The 17,966-nt window shown below is 42.2% G+C and overlaps 1 protein-coding gene across 10 annotated transcripts in view; it reads left to right on the top strand.

Moving 5' to 3' along the window:
- Positions 1-435: 435 nt before the first annotated feature.
- The window catches only part of EPB41L2 (erythrocyte membrane protein band 4.1 like 2), a 194,806-nt gene continuing 177,275 nt past the window's right edge, over positions 436-17,966 (top strand). For 4 of the 10 annotated variants that reach the window (XM_061623836.1, XM_061623841.1, XM_061623842.1 and 1 more), the window contains exon 1: positions 437-702. The gene's annotated coding sequence lies outside the window, so the exon portion shown is untranslated. Of the gene's footprint in view, positions 703-1,293; positions 1,566-11,112; positions 11,214-17,966 lie in introns of those variants that run through there. The other 6 variants (XM_061623845.1, XM_061623844.1, XM_061623840.1 and 3 more) reach the window with 5 other exon arrangements.

The raw sequence follows: 17,966 nt of genomic DNA, 5'->3' as shown, positions 1-17,966 counted from the left end.
TCACACAAGAATAATAACTAAAAGGGAACATCTAAAAAACAGATATAACCCCTTTAAAACGCCAGGGCAAACAATAAATCCTTAACCTGGAGCATGATACGTTCACGCCATAAACATCCCTTTACAGTACTAAACCACATTTTCACACTGTGGACATACGTCTCCTTGTGAGGCTTTCCTTTAATGTAAGATGCATTTGTAGCAAATCCAAAAAAGCAGTACGTGATGTTACACATACTAAATCAATCCCTGCACGCGTTTGTTGCTTCTTCCCCCCCCCTTCCTCCCCCTGGCGTGACTCTTTAACACAAGAACAAATCGTACCCGGAGGCAAGTGGGCGTGAAGGCGCGGTAGTTGAAAATACAGACTAGCTTGAAAGGTATAGTGGGCGTGGTTATAAAGAGCGGGATGAAGGGAGGGTGGCAGGAAAGAGACAGAAGCTGTGATTGATGGTCACAGAGCAAAACCAAGAGGGAATAGGTGGGGTTGACAGTTGTCGAGAGACCGTGATTGGCTAAGAGGAGCGGCTAGGTCAAAAACTGGGGCGGGGTTCCAGACTGAGGCTTAGGGCTGGTGTTGTGCTGACGGCCTGGGCCAGGGAATTTCAATTTCGAATGAGACTGAGGGAGACGGTGGCGCGGAGACGAGACGGGGAGGTAATAGGAAGACTGAGAAAGAAGTGAGGGGAAACCGCCAAGAAGGTAGGAAGCCCTAACAGGCGCCGGCAAAGTTTGTGCATGATGTAGGAGTCCTATTTTGGCGGGCTCCGCTGTCTTGAGGGAGGGAAGGAGGGAAGAGGCGTTGGCGTAGAGTGGGGTTTGGAGTGGAGTTCCTACTTCCCCTTCCCCTCAGCTGCGCTGTCCTGGAGGTGGGGAGGGCAAGGAGCGAGTGTGGGGCATGGACACGGAGTGAGTGTGACGCAGTCGAAGGGCAGCCAGCAGGCAGTTTCTGGAAAACAGAGATAGATCTCCCCCCCCCTTTCTTTCCTCAGGCGCCCGAGGCCGGGTGGGTGTCTAGTTGTTCTGTTCTCTCCGCCCCCGGTGGCGGTTCATATCTCCTGGCAGTCACTGGCTTCTGTTTGTTTCTCAGTTCCGGCGGAGTTGCTCCCCGAGAGCGGGGAGGGAAACAGAGAGAACACTGGTCTCTTATCGGCAGCCTTTCTTTTTCTCCACCTCCTCCTCCTCTTCCCCCTTGGTCGTCTCCTCCAAACCTCTTGTGGTGTACTTCGAGCGCTGTCCGGAACGGGGCGGGGGCGTAAAGCCACTCCCTTCCACAGCCTGGTTAGGGAGGAGAGGCGGCGGCGGCGGGAGCAAGTTGTGAGGCGACGATGCACGTCCGCTGGAGCTGCTGGCGTGCCTGCCTCGGGAAATCCGCTGCCCTCCTCTAGCGTGAGGGGAAGGGGCTGTGGCCTATGGAGTGCGTGAGGGAAAGAAGCAGGGAGGCGGCAATGCACCACGCGTCCTGCCCTGTCCAAGCTCCTGCTCTTGATTTGTGTTGCATCCCGTTCAGTGTGAGTGGGGGGCTGGGTATGTGTGGTGACTAGGAAACCTCTTTCCTCCATACGGTAGGTGGCTTTAATTCCAGCAGCGAATCGCCTCTGTTGTCGAGAACTCTTGAGCCACCTTCTGAACCCGCCAGGCTCACTTTTTGTTCAAAGTTTCCTCGTTTACACCCTCCCACGCGAGCAAACAACACTGAATGTGCGCCGTGGGGCCAGTGCGAGAAAAAGCGGCAGCCTCTGAAAGCTGATCCACGGAGTGTCCCGGGAGGATTCGTTATCATGGAAGCCCGTAAAGGCTGTCAGGACCTGTGACCTGCATCGTTACATTTTGTGTCTACCTAGTCTCGCCCGTGTTTGCCAGAGAGGGAGCCTTGGTCCATTTAGGGGGAATAAATTGCTACTAGCACCAGCTAAAAGGTCATAAAGTAGTGAGCAAGATCTCAAGATACCAAGAACTCTTCTCTAGTCTCCATTGGGTGTTAAGCAAAGTAACAGAAAGGGATACAGGAGGAGAAAAGATGGGCACCATGGAGAAACTTAACATGTATGTGGGAGGGTATTATGCAGACTTAAATAGGTTAGAACATATTAGGTGCCAAAACATTTGCATTAAAGCTATTGGGAGAAAAGGTATAATGCCTGCTTTCCCCACTCCCTTTTGAAAACAAAAACAAACAAAAACCAAGCAGTTACTCTGAGCTGTCTAGTGTAGGACATACAGGTACTGTACTCCTTCTATTAGGGAAGTTGTGCACTCTGCATGCCCTAATTTTAGGGCATGCAGAGTGCGCTAGTTAGTCATCCGAAGCAAAACTGGGTAGTATTGAAGGGCATGTAGCACTCCCTTTCTGCCCAAACTAAGTCCTATCTTTAGTAGAAACACTGCTTTTAAGTTTTAGGATTACTGGATGGCTAAGTTTGGTATTCAAAATACACACAAATTGTGGATAACTGTGTTGGTCAGTTAGGACAAAAATAATGTTTTTACAGTGACATTCATAGCTGTGGCAATAGTTTTACATGTAAACATTGATACAACAGTGACATTCCATGCTGTAATATCAAGTTTCCAACTAATTATACAGGTGGAGGTATAAAGCCTTCTCCGTGGTATGTTTAACAAGTGGGGGAGAACTCCCATTCATCTTCTACAAAATGGGAAATGCTAAAAGACTGTTAAAGTATTTTCTTTATGTCAATTTATCATAACTTATGCAGGCCATTAAGAACATGCTTTTTTGCAACAGTTGACCTTTATTTTTATTGTATTTTTAATGTTTTTTATTCTATGGTGGTTTTAAAAGTTGTAAACTGCTTTGATGCTTTTAATGAAATAGCAACATACAAATATTTTTATAAATAAACAACAGGTGTCCCTCTACTCTAGGGATACAACTGTGGAGCTATGGAAAGAGATCATTTGCACATCTACTCTGAAGTGAGTTTATAGGATGAAATGGCCATATTATCTTTTTCAAATCTTGGCTAAGAAAAATATAAATGTGATTTTGATGCTTTTACTTTTAGTGATGAGGAGTGCTCGAGGATAGGATGCCTCAAGATGTGAGGGGTGGTTTTGGATAGAGGGGGTAATGGAAATATTTGGAGGTCAGAGCTATTTATGAGTTTGTTCACCTTGTAGCTTTACTGGTGAGCTGGATAGTGTGATTTGTGAACAAGAGGCTTTGTTCTGAGTTTGGCAATGAAAGTGGAGCAGTTATAGAGAGGCCAGTACCACTATCCAGAGCATGCTTCTCATCCAGTGGTGCATGTTCCCCCAGGGGAGCGTATGAAGATCTCAGGGAGGTTGTGTTTCCAAATATAGGGATAATATAAGTAAAATTTGAGGATTGCTTTGATTTCTTTTTTTATTAAGCCCAGCATTTTATTTATAATTAGAAGTCATGATATGTCAGTCCTTTTGAAAATTAAAATAATTAGGGGATCCAGGTTGGAAGGGTGATGTGGGATTTCTGTGTTAGCTAAAAGGCAGCAGGTGTTAAAAAAAGGTTGAGAAACACTGATCTAGTTGATGGTGGAGAAATGGATGTGGATCACTGGCAACAAGTGTACTATCGCTACTCTTCTTGTCACCACCCACTTGTTAGCTAGGTCAGGAGCTATGATATTCCCACTCAGTTACGAAATCTACTTGGATTAGGGGACTGTTGGCAAAGTAGAAGTCTGCTGTTTGACAGCTTCAGTCAGTCTCTCTTCTAGTCTCAAGTGGTCCAAGCAACATTGGGGTGGTGATGGAACTAACACTTTTGAATGTGTTCAGAAAGCAGTACATCCCAGAAATCCAACAGAATGGTGTATTTAAGTGGGAGAAACAGTAAGTAGGTGAAATCAAAAGGAAAACAGACACTAAACAAGAATATTTGTGTATCTAATCCTATACTCATCTGATTACCTTTGCCATTAGCAGCCTCTAGAGTTAGTTGAAAGGTGAAGATATGGACATGATGTCACATTTTATGATGTTTCATTGGGGTGATCATGAACAGCTAGAGGTCAGTTGATGAGCGGGGGCGGAAATCAGGTAGGCAGAAGATGCTGGAGATGATTCATACTGGCAATTTCCTCTAGACGGTGAGAAGTAAGATGGAAATGGCTGCCAGGTGACTGGAATCAGAGGATGCTAGTGGTTTGGATATGTGACAGGCAGGGCATCATAATATTGAGTCTGTTATTCCAGTCAGCTCTATGGAAGATTTAAAAATATATGTCTGGGTTGTCTCAGGGTTTGTGATGGAGTGGGCTGTAAGAGGGGACTGCAGAGCAGTCCTAACTTAAAGGATTTCTGTGGGCAAAGTGCCCTTAAGAGGTGAGGCTTTTGCCCAGGAGCAAATGGTATTTCATTTCAGAAGGTGGAGCTTCTTAGAACTATGGACAAAGCTAGTTTCTTTCCTCCATCAGAATATTTTACCGCACATTAATCTTCTGGTTCATCCTCAGCTAGTGTGGTGTAGTGGTTAAGGTGTTGGACTATGACCTGGGAGACCAGGATTTGAATACCCACACAGCCATGAAGCTCACTGGGCGACCTTGGGCCAGTCACTGCCTCTCAGCCTCAGAGGAAGGCAATGGTAAGCTCCCTCTGAATACCACTTACCATGAAAACCCTATTCATAGGGTTGCCATAAGTCGGGATCGACTTGAAGGCATTTCCATTTTCATCTTCAGTGGACTAGTCACTCTCATTTATAAGAAACTGCTGTTTCTGGGGTGGATGTCTAATAGAATAATTGTTGGATGGCTACCTCTGTATATAAGCATATGTTTAAAGGTAGATACCATAAATCAGGGGTGGTTAGCATGCCCTCCAGATATTTTGTACTATAACTCCTATCATCCCCAGCCAGCATGATCAATGGCCATGGGTGATGGAAATTGTAGTACACAACACCTGGAGGGCATCACATTGGCTGCACCTGCTGTAAATGAAGCTTGCATTTTCTGATACTAGAAATCAGAATTGAATTTACAAGGCAGAGAAGGTTCTGTAAGAAATAATCACATTTCCCTAGCTACCTAGTATCAGCGACATATATTTTAGCTATTGGGCAATATCATTTTTTAAAAATTTTGCTAAACTTATATCTGTCTTCCATCATGGAACCCAAAGCAATGTGGTGCCCATGTGGTTACCCATCCAGGCACTACCCAGGCCTAGATCTATTTATCGTTAGACACTATATATTTCTAGGTAATAGTAAACTTTTTGTTTTGTGTTCGTGTTCTAATTGTTCACACATTTAAAAAGTAGAAAATCAAGTGTTTTATTAAAATTATGTCCCAGCCTTCCTTCCAAAGGAGCCCAGGGCATCAAACACATATGTGATAAAAACAGAATTAAAAATAAAATAAAAACATTCAAAACTCTTCAAAAAAACCCAAAACAATTAAATACAAAAAAATCAAATGATGTCTTGCCTTTGCTTGACCTTGCTTATCTGTGTGTATTTTCACTTTGCCATGTTAGAAATTTGTTCAAAGTAGGTGATTGCTTCTGGAACGAACTTTGAATGCACTGGAAATAATATTGCAGTCTTAACATAAATGGTTCCAAATTGCTTGGAGTGGGTGTAAGGGGAGGAAAAGTCATTTCTTGTTGTGGACATTATTCAGTGGATGCTCATGCAGCCATGCCAAAATGTGTTTATACTTTGCAGCAGTTTTGTTCACATTGCTGGGAACTGGTTTGGCTTTTTATTCAGGTATTTCTTGGGGCATTGCAGAAACCTGCAAAACTAGTGTGACCAGACAGCCGAGTGGGACAGAAAATAAATAAATAAATGGATGTATACTTCAGAGAATGCCAAATGCATAATAATGGTCCTAAGTCATAGAAAAGTAATTGTTTGCATTCAGTGTAAGTGTGTGTGCACGCACATGCGCTCTTGATGTATGATGTGTTAATATAGAAAGGAAAACCAGTTTCTAGAAGTGACTTCAAACTTGATTTTTATGGTATTAGAGTTGCTTTAAAGATGTTTAACATTAAAGCATGGACCAAGAAATACGTCCACAGGCGTCTATAAGTAAGACTGTTTGATCACATATGAACCACCATAAACATTTCTCGTGACTGCCTGTTCCTGGATGCTCAGCACAAAGTGTGACCTCATCTCCCCCAAGTTCTTTGCTTTGCACAGAACTCAAAGCAGGGAGAGAGTGCGTGCTCACATGTATAGAACTTGGAAGAGGGGAGCAGAGAGGTCACTCTAGCTTTGAACTATACTTCAGCACTTACATCTGTAAATTTCTAAGTCTCACTGAATTCTTTTAAGTCCCAGAATCAGTGTAGTTAATATCATTCCCCTGTTTAGCAAAACTATGAGCAAAAACAGAATTTAAAGCCAGCATATTCCAGGACAAACCTTACTCAACTGGAGGATGTTTTGTCAGATCCTGGATATACTACCATTGGCTTAAAACATCATAGAACATAACTTTCTTTTTCTTTTTGCAGTTGTTAATGTGCTCTTTTTAAAATTAAAATAAATACCACATTTAACATAAGTAGGATTCATTGTGTTTATACAATCATGGGGTACTGACTTTTTAAAAGCTGTTTCTTAATATCTCTAATGATCACATATCCATGATTTCCACTGGTAATAAAATGAATCTATTTGCAGTCTTTATATTTAAGCACATTCCCTGGGCAACATGGACCATGAAGCAGCTAATTTACTATAATATTCCCCAGCTGTTGACTCTGTTTACAATAAGAGGTTAAGCATAAGACATGTGGCATACGTGGCAGTGTAATGCTTCTGGAATGTGACCAACTGAATGTGACCTAGTGGCTCAATTTCCGAGGCTCTGAATTTCTAGTTGTAATTTATTTGAAACCTAAAACCTTAAATTCTTATGCGTTAAAAGTGAACACAGAATTATCAAAATAGCAGTGATTTAAGTCTGGAAGTTAGAAAGCAGATTACCTTAAACATCAGCGTGATGTAGCTCCCTCTTCTCCCGTCCAACTAATGTTTTTTAAAGATAAGAGATTTCTTGTTTAAGTATCTGTGGTTCCTTTCTGCTTAGGACTTTACTTGTAATAAGTCTACATGTTTTTGAAATCAAGTAGCTTTGTTCTACCTGAGTTTACATAATGTGGAGACTTAAGCATGACGTCTTACTACTTTGACTCAGGGTTGAATTGATTTAAATCGCTTCTCTGAAGGACTCTGTTTTAATGATTTAAATCACAGTTTAAATCACTAGTGAGGAAGAGTCTGTTTAATTATTTTTAGCAGAAGTACATTATTGTTTAATATAACCTTAATACATATTCAGAGATGTAGGTTTCATTAGAAGGCAGGTACACGCTAAGCAATTGTTCTGTTTTCAGATTGTCATCAAAAAATGGGATGATAATTTGGTCATTTTAGTACCAAAGCAGACTGAACTTGTGAAGTCATTCAAGAGATGAACCAGCTCCGTTCAGTTAATAATGATATTTTTGTCATTCTAGCATGTATTTTTGCCAGACTCACCACCACCAAACAGGCTTTTAAATTGAACTAATAAGATTGTTATTCTTCAGGTTAGTTTTCTTCTTCAACAAACAACAACATTAACAAAACATGCACATGGATTTTTGAATGGCTAATTATTTCAGATAAATAAAATTTAGGCAATTTCAACCAAGTCAACATGAGAAACTTAAAATATTGGGTGGTATGGTTAACTCAGTCTTCTTCTCCTCTGTCTTTCTTGTTCATTGTCTGGAAGAGACATACAAACTTTATTGCTTTTTAAGTTCCCAACTTATTTTTCAGCTTAGAATGAATTATTCTCAAGGACGAAAAAATTCTCTCTACACCTGCAGAACAAGCTAGTGTTGTTGAGAGCTGGATTACCACTTCAGTGCTCTCCTTGTTCAGACCTATCCCATCTCCCTAAATTCTCTATTCATTGACCTTCTCTACATTTGCACATAGAGAGGGAAGGCCTTGAGAAACAGAAAGAGAATGCACTTTGTGTATACCACCTACAGAATAGGCTTAATCAGGTTATTTCCCATGTCCAAAAACTCCTGTTAACATATTCATAGAATATAATTAGGAGTTGTATAATTAGTATTCATGATGATATCTTTTACCTAGGTTCTTTCGTTACTAAGTGTATTAAGAAAATTTTGAAATCCAATTTAAATTTTAAAAATCTGCTTTTTTGATTTATTATTTTTAAATCATTGATTTTTATCAACCCTGCTTTGACTATTGCTTCTAAAATGAAAATGCCACTTTTAACTTGGAAATATTCCTGTTTCACTGATGGAAATATATTCTTTGATAGATATAAGTTGATTTTAGCAGCATTCATACTGCAAATCCTTTGCAGTAGATAGCGAATAGAATGAACACTGGATTTTTTCTTCTCTTTGCTGTTTTGAGAGAAAATTAGTAAACCTGCCTTTATAACGTGGAGTGGTTAAAATATCAAATGAATATATGCCTGATTCTTTGTATGTATGTTAGCACGTAAGTCTCACTGAATGCAATAGAGCTTTTTCCAAAGTTAGTGCATATATATTCATTGGCAATGCTTTTCTTACACTTCATGAAAAATGTGGAGCACCCATTGTTTTCTATTCTGCTACTGAGGAAGTTGATAGTCAAAATAGGTCACTTTACATTTAAATAAAACCTTTTCCCAAAGGCCACTTCACATGTTCACATGACTTCTTCTTGTTGTCTCTATGGTTGTACCTCATCAGCTTTGCTCATGGGATTTTTACTTTTATGTTCCTATGTGCTCCATATAACATTTAAAGTGATCTGTGTTTAGTTGACGTGAATGGAGCCATTGCTTTCTTGTGTCAAATGTTAGATTGCAAGCTTCTTGGAGCATGGACCTGTTCTTTTGTACTTTATAAAGCATTTATGTACTTCAGCACTATATAGTGTTTTATGCAGTCTGTACAGAATTATCATGCAGCCCATATAAAAGTGGTCAAGAATATTTATATTCAGATTCTCTGCTTTATTGGAGTGGCTTGTAGCAGAGTGAACTTGATGTAAATGTATTCAAAGTAGGATTTTCCTACATAGTTGCTATAAGTAATAAGATAGCATTTTAATTGGCTTAGTAACTTTATTCGTCATGTTTCCTGTTGAGAAAATAAAATATTCTCTGTTATAAGCATACTTGGTATAACTTAGGCTGCATCCCTATTTAGACTTAGAGAGCAATCCAAATGATGGGAAGCCAGCAGAGAGGCAGTGGCAGAGAAGGAGCCAGCAGAAAGTTCTGCGGCATCCACTCCCCATTCGGGAGCCGGCTGAATTCAAGCTCCGTCAGCAGCTGCATGCAGGAGGTGGAAGGGAAGTGCTGGCTCCCTGAACAGGCCTACTGGGGAGTCAGTATTCCTCATAGACCACCATCAGAATAATTTTACTGAGCCGGTCTTTTTGCCGGCGGAACATCAGGCCAGATCGGAATCTGCAGGAACCCTCCAGGGGGACTTGGATACTGTGTAAGTCCCCCCTGCAGCTCCTCCCCACCATGCTCTTAGAACACCCTGTTTTTGGAGCTACTGCTGGCTTCCGCTGAGCTGGCCATCCCCAGCAGTGCCATCAGGGTCCCGATGCTGTTGTGGCTGACCTGGGACAAGAGGCTTATGCCAGAGCATCCAGGAGCCTACCAGATCAGCCAGGAGTCCACCACATCCAACTCCTCCCAGCCTGGCGTAAACTCAACTTGGATTGCTTCCTTAATCTGATAAGTGAGTTTCACTAAACACAGTGTTTGGGGTAGCTTCAAAAGACTTGGGGGTAGTCTAATGAGAGTGAGTAGTCTATTGCTGTCCAGTGTGCTTCATGGTTGAGTTGGCAACTTGAACTTTGGTCTCTCCAATTCGAGTCTAGTTTTATATGTGCTATACTACATGTTTTTGCATGATCCTTTTCCATTCTATAAATACTGCTGTGATAAATGGAAAGTGTAATATTTTTGTTCATGGCTTTGAAGGAGATAAGCTCTGAATGCAAGGATAAAAAATCTTGCTTCAGGAAACAAAGCAGTGAGTTTGCAATCCAACCTTTGCCTCTTCATGTGCTATCTAAACTGTAGCATCAGACAGTTGTCAGCATAGTGCTATATGATCAGTGAGCTGTGGTCTTGTTTCCTGTCAATAGTTTTTGTTTCCTTTTACTTGTGTAAGTAGTTCTTTTTTTCAAACACTTGAGAAATGCTGCTAATTGTTTTTTCTTGTTCAGCAGGTGTTGAAAGTGATGGCAATGCATGTTTGAACAGTGTGTGTGCAATCAATTATGGATCAATTTGTGTTTTGAAATACAAAAAATGAGGATGCATTGGAAAATCTTGTATCACTGAAGTGATGCATTTTTTTATAGGTGTGCAAGAGACTGTTCTAACCATTGTAAGGAGAAAAATGCTTAATTTTTAGGTGAAAAAAACTTCAGTTGTGGACACAGCTACTTTCAAAACACAGGTGTCTATTACAATGTTTCAGATGTGTAGTATATAATAAGATACTAGGGGCTCTGCCCCTGCTTGCTTCATTTGCCATACCTCCCCTCCCCTGGCTGGCTTCCCACCCACTTTGTGAGGCCGAGCTCTGGAACTTGCTGGCATAATGTTGTCAACAGGGAGAGGAATATTCTGAAGAGTAGGCCCTGACTGAGAAAACTGCAGTCCAGCAGAGTGTGCATATTTGAATTCTGTGACATACAAGCATTTATGACTGCCCTGTCTTAGGACACCATGAAATGCCTCCGAATGCATATTTTATCAATCAGAATAATTGTATCGTTTACACTGTGTCTGAGTTAAAGTTTTGTTAATACAGATATTCTAGGACAAGTATTCATATTATTTGGTGGTTGGTTCCCAGGTTTTTATGTAGTGGTACATTACTCCCAAGAATAAGGTGGACACTTAGTAATGTTCCTTAGCTATATTTTTTTAAAAAATGGTGTTTGGATTTCCTTTCTTCCAACAAAATTTAAAAATCCTGGCAACCAAGAGGTCTTCTGTATCTTTAAAAGTTGTGCAGGGAGAAGGGAGAATTTCACCTTGTGGTTTTTCCCATTACAGTGTTGCAAGAAAACCTGCACTTGGCTGAATTTTCTCTTCTCTTAAAGATACAGAATCATTCTCAAGCCCTGAGCTGGCAACCCTAGGCTGGATCCATATCTGCACTCCACTGAGTTCTTCTTGTGCTGAAGGAAGGAGGTAGGGCTATGATTTTTGCCTATTCTTCATTCTCCCTGTGCCCCTGAAAAGCTGGAAAGCCCTGGAGGGATGGAGAACCTTCTAGAATAGCATGGGAGGTGGAGGTAGCACTGGCAACTGCAGTGATAAAGGGGAATTGGCAAAAATAAACATCTTGCTCTCTTCCTTGGGGAAAAACCCCTTCCATTCACAGAGGGGCAATCCAATAGTTGCGTTTTTAAAAAAAAATTAAACTGTCTATACATATACATCAAATAAATATTATTCATTTATTTATTATATTTATATCCTACCTTTCTTTCATCATAGAACCCAAGGTGGCACACATGTGGTTCCCAAGCGGTCTCCCATCCAGGCACTGACCAAACAGACCTGCTTAGCTTCAGAAAGGTGGTGGCCTCATGTGCCTTCAGACCACACCCTGGGCCACACAGTACGTGTAGTACATAGGAATGTGGACACAACTATAAGCTGTAACAAGCAGCAATATATCAGTGTTATATTACCGTTACAGCACAGTCTAAAATAGTGGGTTAAGAGAAAGGAAGTATTAAATAAGTCGAGTCTCATTGGAGGATACAAAAGATGAAAATAAAGACAAGAGCAAGACATCTGCAGGGTTCTAGACCAAGAACAGCAGAAAAAAACAATAAATTCCACCAAATAAAGTAGTAATTGAGTTATTGTCTAGAGTGAGTGTTTGTTCATATGTGTCATAAAAGTTCACCAAATGGCCGCAAAGTCTTCAGAGTCCACTGCATCCCTTAAACTAGCCTTCTGGTGATGGGTCATCTTTTCAGAAATCCAATTCAGTCCAATAGTTGGAGGATGAAACAAGTAAAGTATGTTTGTTTCATTCAACTTCATCTCTGGATAAATGACTATGCAAATGAATGGCATGTTAATTAAAGTTTTTTTAATCTTAAATATTTTAATTACCTGATTTTATATACTGACTTTTAGGACGTAATTGCCTCTTCAAGGTGGTGTATAAAATTTCTTAAATACAATCAATAATGATAAAACAAGGCAATTTTATTAAAACTATTCCTATACTGCCTTACATGTAAGAATCACAAGGCAATATACAAAGATACATTCAAGCTTAATTAAAACTTACTTACAAAATAGAGTAGCAGTCAATATTGGGCCCAAACAGGCATACTAAGTTAATATGTTCACCATATCAGGGCCCAGCAAAATAAATAACTTGTAACATGGAGTGGACATTCAGCTCTGAGGTAATTAAGGTTATGATGATGGAGCCACAGGACAGGATACCATGCTGTAACAATATTGTCTAAATAACACATGTCCTAACAGTGCAGCCCTTAATAGCTGTAATGTCTCAGCGTTTTGGAACTTGCATGAACATGAAGAGTCCTTAATACAACATGTGAAACTGAAAAGTTTTCGTTGTTGTTAAATGAATATCCCTTATAGGTGGGCCAGAGAGCAGCGTCGAATTGAAGTCTGGGCAGTCTCACTTACGTGCAAGTGGTTCTTCAGATAAGCTGATCCCAAACAACTAAAGCTGTAAAGGCCAAAGAGAGCACTGAAAGTGGACAGGCCGGCAGTGTAATTGTTATATTACATTATAATATAATATGTTCTGACTGATTGGTTCAACCAGTGTTCTTGCAGCTGTGTTGTGTACCAATTAAAGTTTCTGAACCATTAAAGGTAACCCCAGATGAGAGTGCTGAAAGTTCCTGCTGAGCAAAAGGGGTGTTCTGGAAGGTGATGAGTCAAAGGGACAGATGTATGCACACTTTACAGGTGGATAATTTACAGGTGGTTGTATAAAGGGAAAGAGTGTAGCAGTCTCACCTCAGTTTTGTGCTTCTACAATTTATTTTATTATTATTATTTATTATTTCAATTTATATACCACCCTTAGCAGAATAGCTCTCAGGGCGGTGAACAAACAAGATAAAATACAATATATCATAGTAAAAAATCACAAAAACATGTACAAACGAACAACAGAAAGCACAACAAAAACGAAATAGAACACAAATTAAGAAGGATACATGTTAAAAGTAGAAAGATTAAGAAAATTAAAAGATTAAAATGCCTGGGAGCATAAAAAGGTCTTTACCTGGCGCCGGAAAGATAGAAGTGTAGGCGCCAGGCGTACCTCTTCGGGGAGGCTGTTCCACAACTGAGGGGCCACCACAGAAAAGGCCCTAGATCTAGTAACCACCCTCCGGGCTTCCCGATGAGCTGGTACCCGGAGGAGGGCCTTAGATTCTGAACGAAGTGAGCGGGTAGGTTCATAGCGAGAGAGGCGTTCCACAAGGTATTGAGGTCCCACGCCGTGTAAGGCTTTATAGGTCAAAGCCAGCACCTTGAATCTCACCCGGAAGCAAATAGGAAGCCAGTGCAGACGCGCCAGGACTGGTGTTATATGCGAAGACCGACTGGTCCTCGTCAATAGTCTGGCAGCTGCGTTCTGCACCAGCTGAAGCTTCTAAACTGTCTTCAAGGGCAGCCCTACGTAGAGCGCATTACAGTAATCCAATCTTGAAGTTACCAGAGCATGAACAACGGAGGCGAGGTCGTCCCTGTCCAGATAGGGGCGTAGTTGGGCTACCAGACGAAGATGGTAAAATGCATTCCGTGCCACCGAGGCCACTTGGGCCTCGAGAGACAAGGAAGAATCGAAAAGAACCCCCAAACTACGTACCTGTTCTTTCAGGGGGAGTGTAACCCCATCCAGAACAGGGTGAACATCCACCATCTGAGCAGGGAAGGCGTTCACCAGCAGTGTCTCGGTCTTGTCTGGATTGAGTCTCAGTTTATTAGCTCTCATCCAGTCCATTATCGCGGTCAGGCAACGGTTCAGCACATCAACAGACTCACCTGAAGAAGATGAAAAGGAGAAATAGAGCTGCGTGTCATCAGCATATTGATGGCAACGCACTCCAAAACTCCTGATGACCGCACCCAGCGGCTGCATGTAGATGTTGAAAAGCATGGGGGACAAGACCGACCCCTGAGGGACTCCACAATGGAGAGTCCATGGTGTCGAGTGATGTTGCCCAAGCACTACCTTCTGGTGACGGTCCGCGAAGTAGGAGCGGAACCACTGCCAAGCAGTGCCCCCGACACCCAACTCCGTGAGTCTCCCCAGAAGGATACTATGGTCGATGGTATCAAACGCCGCTGAGAGATCAAGGAGAATCAACAGAGTCACACTCCCCCTGTCCCTCTCCCGACAAAGGTCATCCTACAGGGCGACCAAGGCTGTTTCGGTGCCAAAACCGGGCTTAAAACCGGATTGAAACGGATCTAGATAATCGGTTTCATCCAAGAGCGCCTGGAGCTGGCCGGCAACCACCCGTTCCAAAACCTTGCCCAAAAAAGGGACATTCGCCACCGGTCTATAGTTGTTCAAGTTATCTGGGTCCAAGGAGGGTTTCTTTAAAAGAGGTCTCACTACTGCCTCCTTGAGGCTACCAGGGACTACTCCCTCCCTCAAGGAGGCATTAACCACTTCCTTGGCCCAACCGGTGGTCCCAGCCATGCTAGCTTTCACTAGCCAAGATGGGCAAGGATCCAGAACAGACGTGGTTGCCCGAACCATTCCAAGCACCTTGTCCACTTCCTCGAGCTGCACCAACTGAAACTCATCCAATAATGAAGGACAAGGCCGTGCTCCGGACACTTCAATGGATTCATCTGTCGCAACATCGGAGTCAAGATCCCTGTGGATACATGCAATCTTATCTTGAAAGTGTCCAGCAATTTCGTTGCAGCTGGCTTCCGATGTTTCTGTAGTATCGTGGGGGCCAGAGTGTAAGAGCCCACGCACGACTTTAAAAAGCTCCGCTGGGCGGCATAGGGATGATCTAATAGAGGCAGCAAAATAAAGCTTCTTTGCTGTCCTTACCGCTTTTGTATACAACTTATTGGTGGCACTTACCAAGGCATGATTGTATCCACTGGGAGTTTTCCTCCATCTGCACTCCAGCCTCCTCCTCTCATGTTTCATCGCTCTTAGCTCTGGAGTATACCACGGAGCTGTATGAGCTCTACAGCGGAGGGGGCGCGCGGGAGCGATCGTGTCAATAGCCCGGGTCATTTCCGTATTCCACAGTGCGACCAGGTCCTCGACAGGAGCACCAGTCCTATCAGCCGGAAAATCTCCCAGAGCCCTCTGAAAACCTGCGGGATCCATCCGGCTCCGGGAGCGGATCAACTTAATAGATCCTCCACCTTTGCAGAGGGAAAGAGCCGCTGTGAGTCTAAATCTCAGCAAGCGGTGATCTGTCCATGACAATGGGGTAGATGAAAAACACCCCACCGCCAGATCACCATCTCCATGTCCAGTGGCGAAGATCAAATCAAGAGTATGTCCCGACACATGCGTTGGGCCGGTAGAAAATTGAGACAGCCCCATTGTTGTCATGGAGGCAATGAAGTCCTGAGCTGCGCCAGATAAGACAGCCTCGGCATGGACGTTGAAATCCCCCAGTACCAAAAGTCTAGGGGATCTCAAGAGCACCTCCGAGACTATCTCTGTCAGCTCAGCTAAGGAAGCTGTTGGGCAGCAAGGTGGACAGTACATCAACAGTATTCCTAGTCTGTCTCCCTGGCCCAATAGAAGGTGGAGACATTCCAGACCAGTCGCCATCTGGACAGGGTGCTTGGTGAGAGGGAAAGAACTCCTATAGACCACAGCGACCCCCCCTCCCCGGCCCTCAGATCTACCACAGTGCTGAACCAAATACCCGGGTGGACAAAGCTGGGAAAGAGCAACTCCTCTTCTACAATGCGTCAGGCATGTCTCCTAGACTTGCAGGTTTAGGCAACTTTACAAAGGCTGCTATTCTCCTGAAACAGAAGAACAGAAGCATAACAAAAACATGTTCACATGTGCTTATGCCAAGAACTAGAAGGATATAGGACCATATTAGTATAGTACCAGTACTATCCATCGTGCTTTCAAGGGACAGGCACAGATAAAGGGTTGTATTCAGTGTAGTGCTAAGTCAGTGCAAGGATTTTTCCTTGCGCAATGGGATGTTCTCTCCTTCATCTCCCCTCATCCCATAAATCTGTTCTGGGTTTACCCCCAACAATCCAGAGCAGATTTGGGGACAACATGGGGAGTATGGGGGGAGGAATTTCAGTTGCACTTGTTCAAGTTGTCCCACTAACAGAAGAATTAGTTGGAGTCTATCCTAAGCTTACAAGAGCATGATAACTGGAGGTACTGAGAATCAGAAATAGCAGACTGTAGTAATGCAGGTAAGGCAGTTGTAGTATCAAAAGGGACATTGGTGCAGTTGTGGATAGTTAGAATATAGTGGGACCAAAAATTTCATGTAGTCAGAAACAGGAAATTAGGGAAAGGAAAAATTAGAAAGTATTAGAAGTAAGCTGCACTACAACATTGTACTGTAGATCTGACAGCATAGCCTACGTTATGCAATTGACATGATTCAATGCATGCTCCAATTTCATATTGTCTTTCCTTGTGCTTGTTTCATTATATTAAGGTTTATTTGTTTGAACATCAGGGAGCAGAATTTTGCTAGCTTTTGCTTATGTTTATGGACTGCTCATGACATTTCTCAGTAATGGGAGGTGCAGTCTAAAAGCAAGCCCTCTTTCTCTTTATTGTTTTGCATTTTGAAGGTTGTACACTGCTGTATGTGGTGTGATGCTGACGTTTGTTGCTTTGGAATACCTCAGAAACCCTGAGTGTGTTTTTCAGGTGGAGATCTTTCTGACTTATTTGAGCCTTGCTGATAGCTTATATTGGGTATGCAGAGTTGTAGTAGAGCAGAACTATATATTTATGGTATTTCTAACCCACCCTTCACTCCTTCAGGGTGGGAATACAACAATAAAGCAAGTCAATAAAACAATAAACATATACACACTGTTATTAAGCATCATACAGCATCCATTAAAATACACAAGATAACTAGCAGCAGGCAACTAACAGCTTCACACTGTGTGGTTCATTACAGTTCTCACTACATGTTACTTTGACAAATGGATGTTCCGAATCTCACATTTGTGAGGATAACTCAAATGTGGGGTCAGGAGAGGTATTTGTAATGGAGAACTGGGTCGGAGAATGGTTATTTAATCCTTCCTAAGCTAGCTGATTCCTCCCTGCAAATATTTTTCAAGGGCATTCCCCCTCAAGCTCTAATTCTTCCAGTCTGATCAACTTTCTCTCTCTCCCTCTCTCTCTCTCTCTCTCTGAGTGATTTTAGCATACATGGTATGGTCATTCTCTGCAAGCAGAAATATCTTGAAAAATTTAGGTTTTGCAGATGAATTAAAATTATGCTGGTCCTAACATGCTTCTTTTAAGAGCTTAGGAAGCTGCAGAGCTATAAACTCAATATGGAAGTGCTTTTCCTTTTTGTTATAAAGGAAGGTTATTGATGAATTCAGACAGGATATCTAATGTTACATTTACTTATGCTGCAATTCTGTGCACACTATGTCCCATTGGGCTGAAGTCCCTTAATGTGTTAGCAAATATGCCTAGAATTAAACAATCAGAGTATTTATTGCACTTTATTGTTGTTTTTAAAAAATTGATAATATGGGATAATGCCAGCCCTCCAGATATTTTTGCACCGCAACTCTCATAATCTCCAGCCACCATGGCCAATGGTCATGGATTATGGGAGTTGTCCAAAAAACATCTGGAGCGGCACAGGTTCCCCACCTCTGAATTAAAATATACCTCATCAGCTTTTCTAACCCTTTTGATGGACTGTT

This window comes from Rhineura floridana, chromosome 4 (genome assembly GCF_030035675.1).
Source record: "Rhineura floridana isolate rRhiFlo1 chromosome 4, rRhiFlo1.hap2, whole genome shotgun sequence".
In the NCBI taxonomy this organism is placed as follows: Eukaryota; Metazoa; Chordata; class Lepidosauria; order Squamata; family Rhineuridae; genus Rhineura; species Rhineura floridana.
The sequence above is the reverse complement of the archived record's forward strand: the minus strand, read 5'-3'. Positions and strand labels throughout refer to the sequence as shown.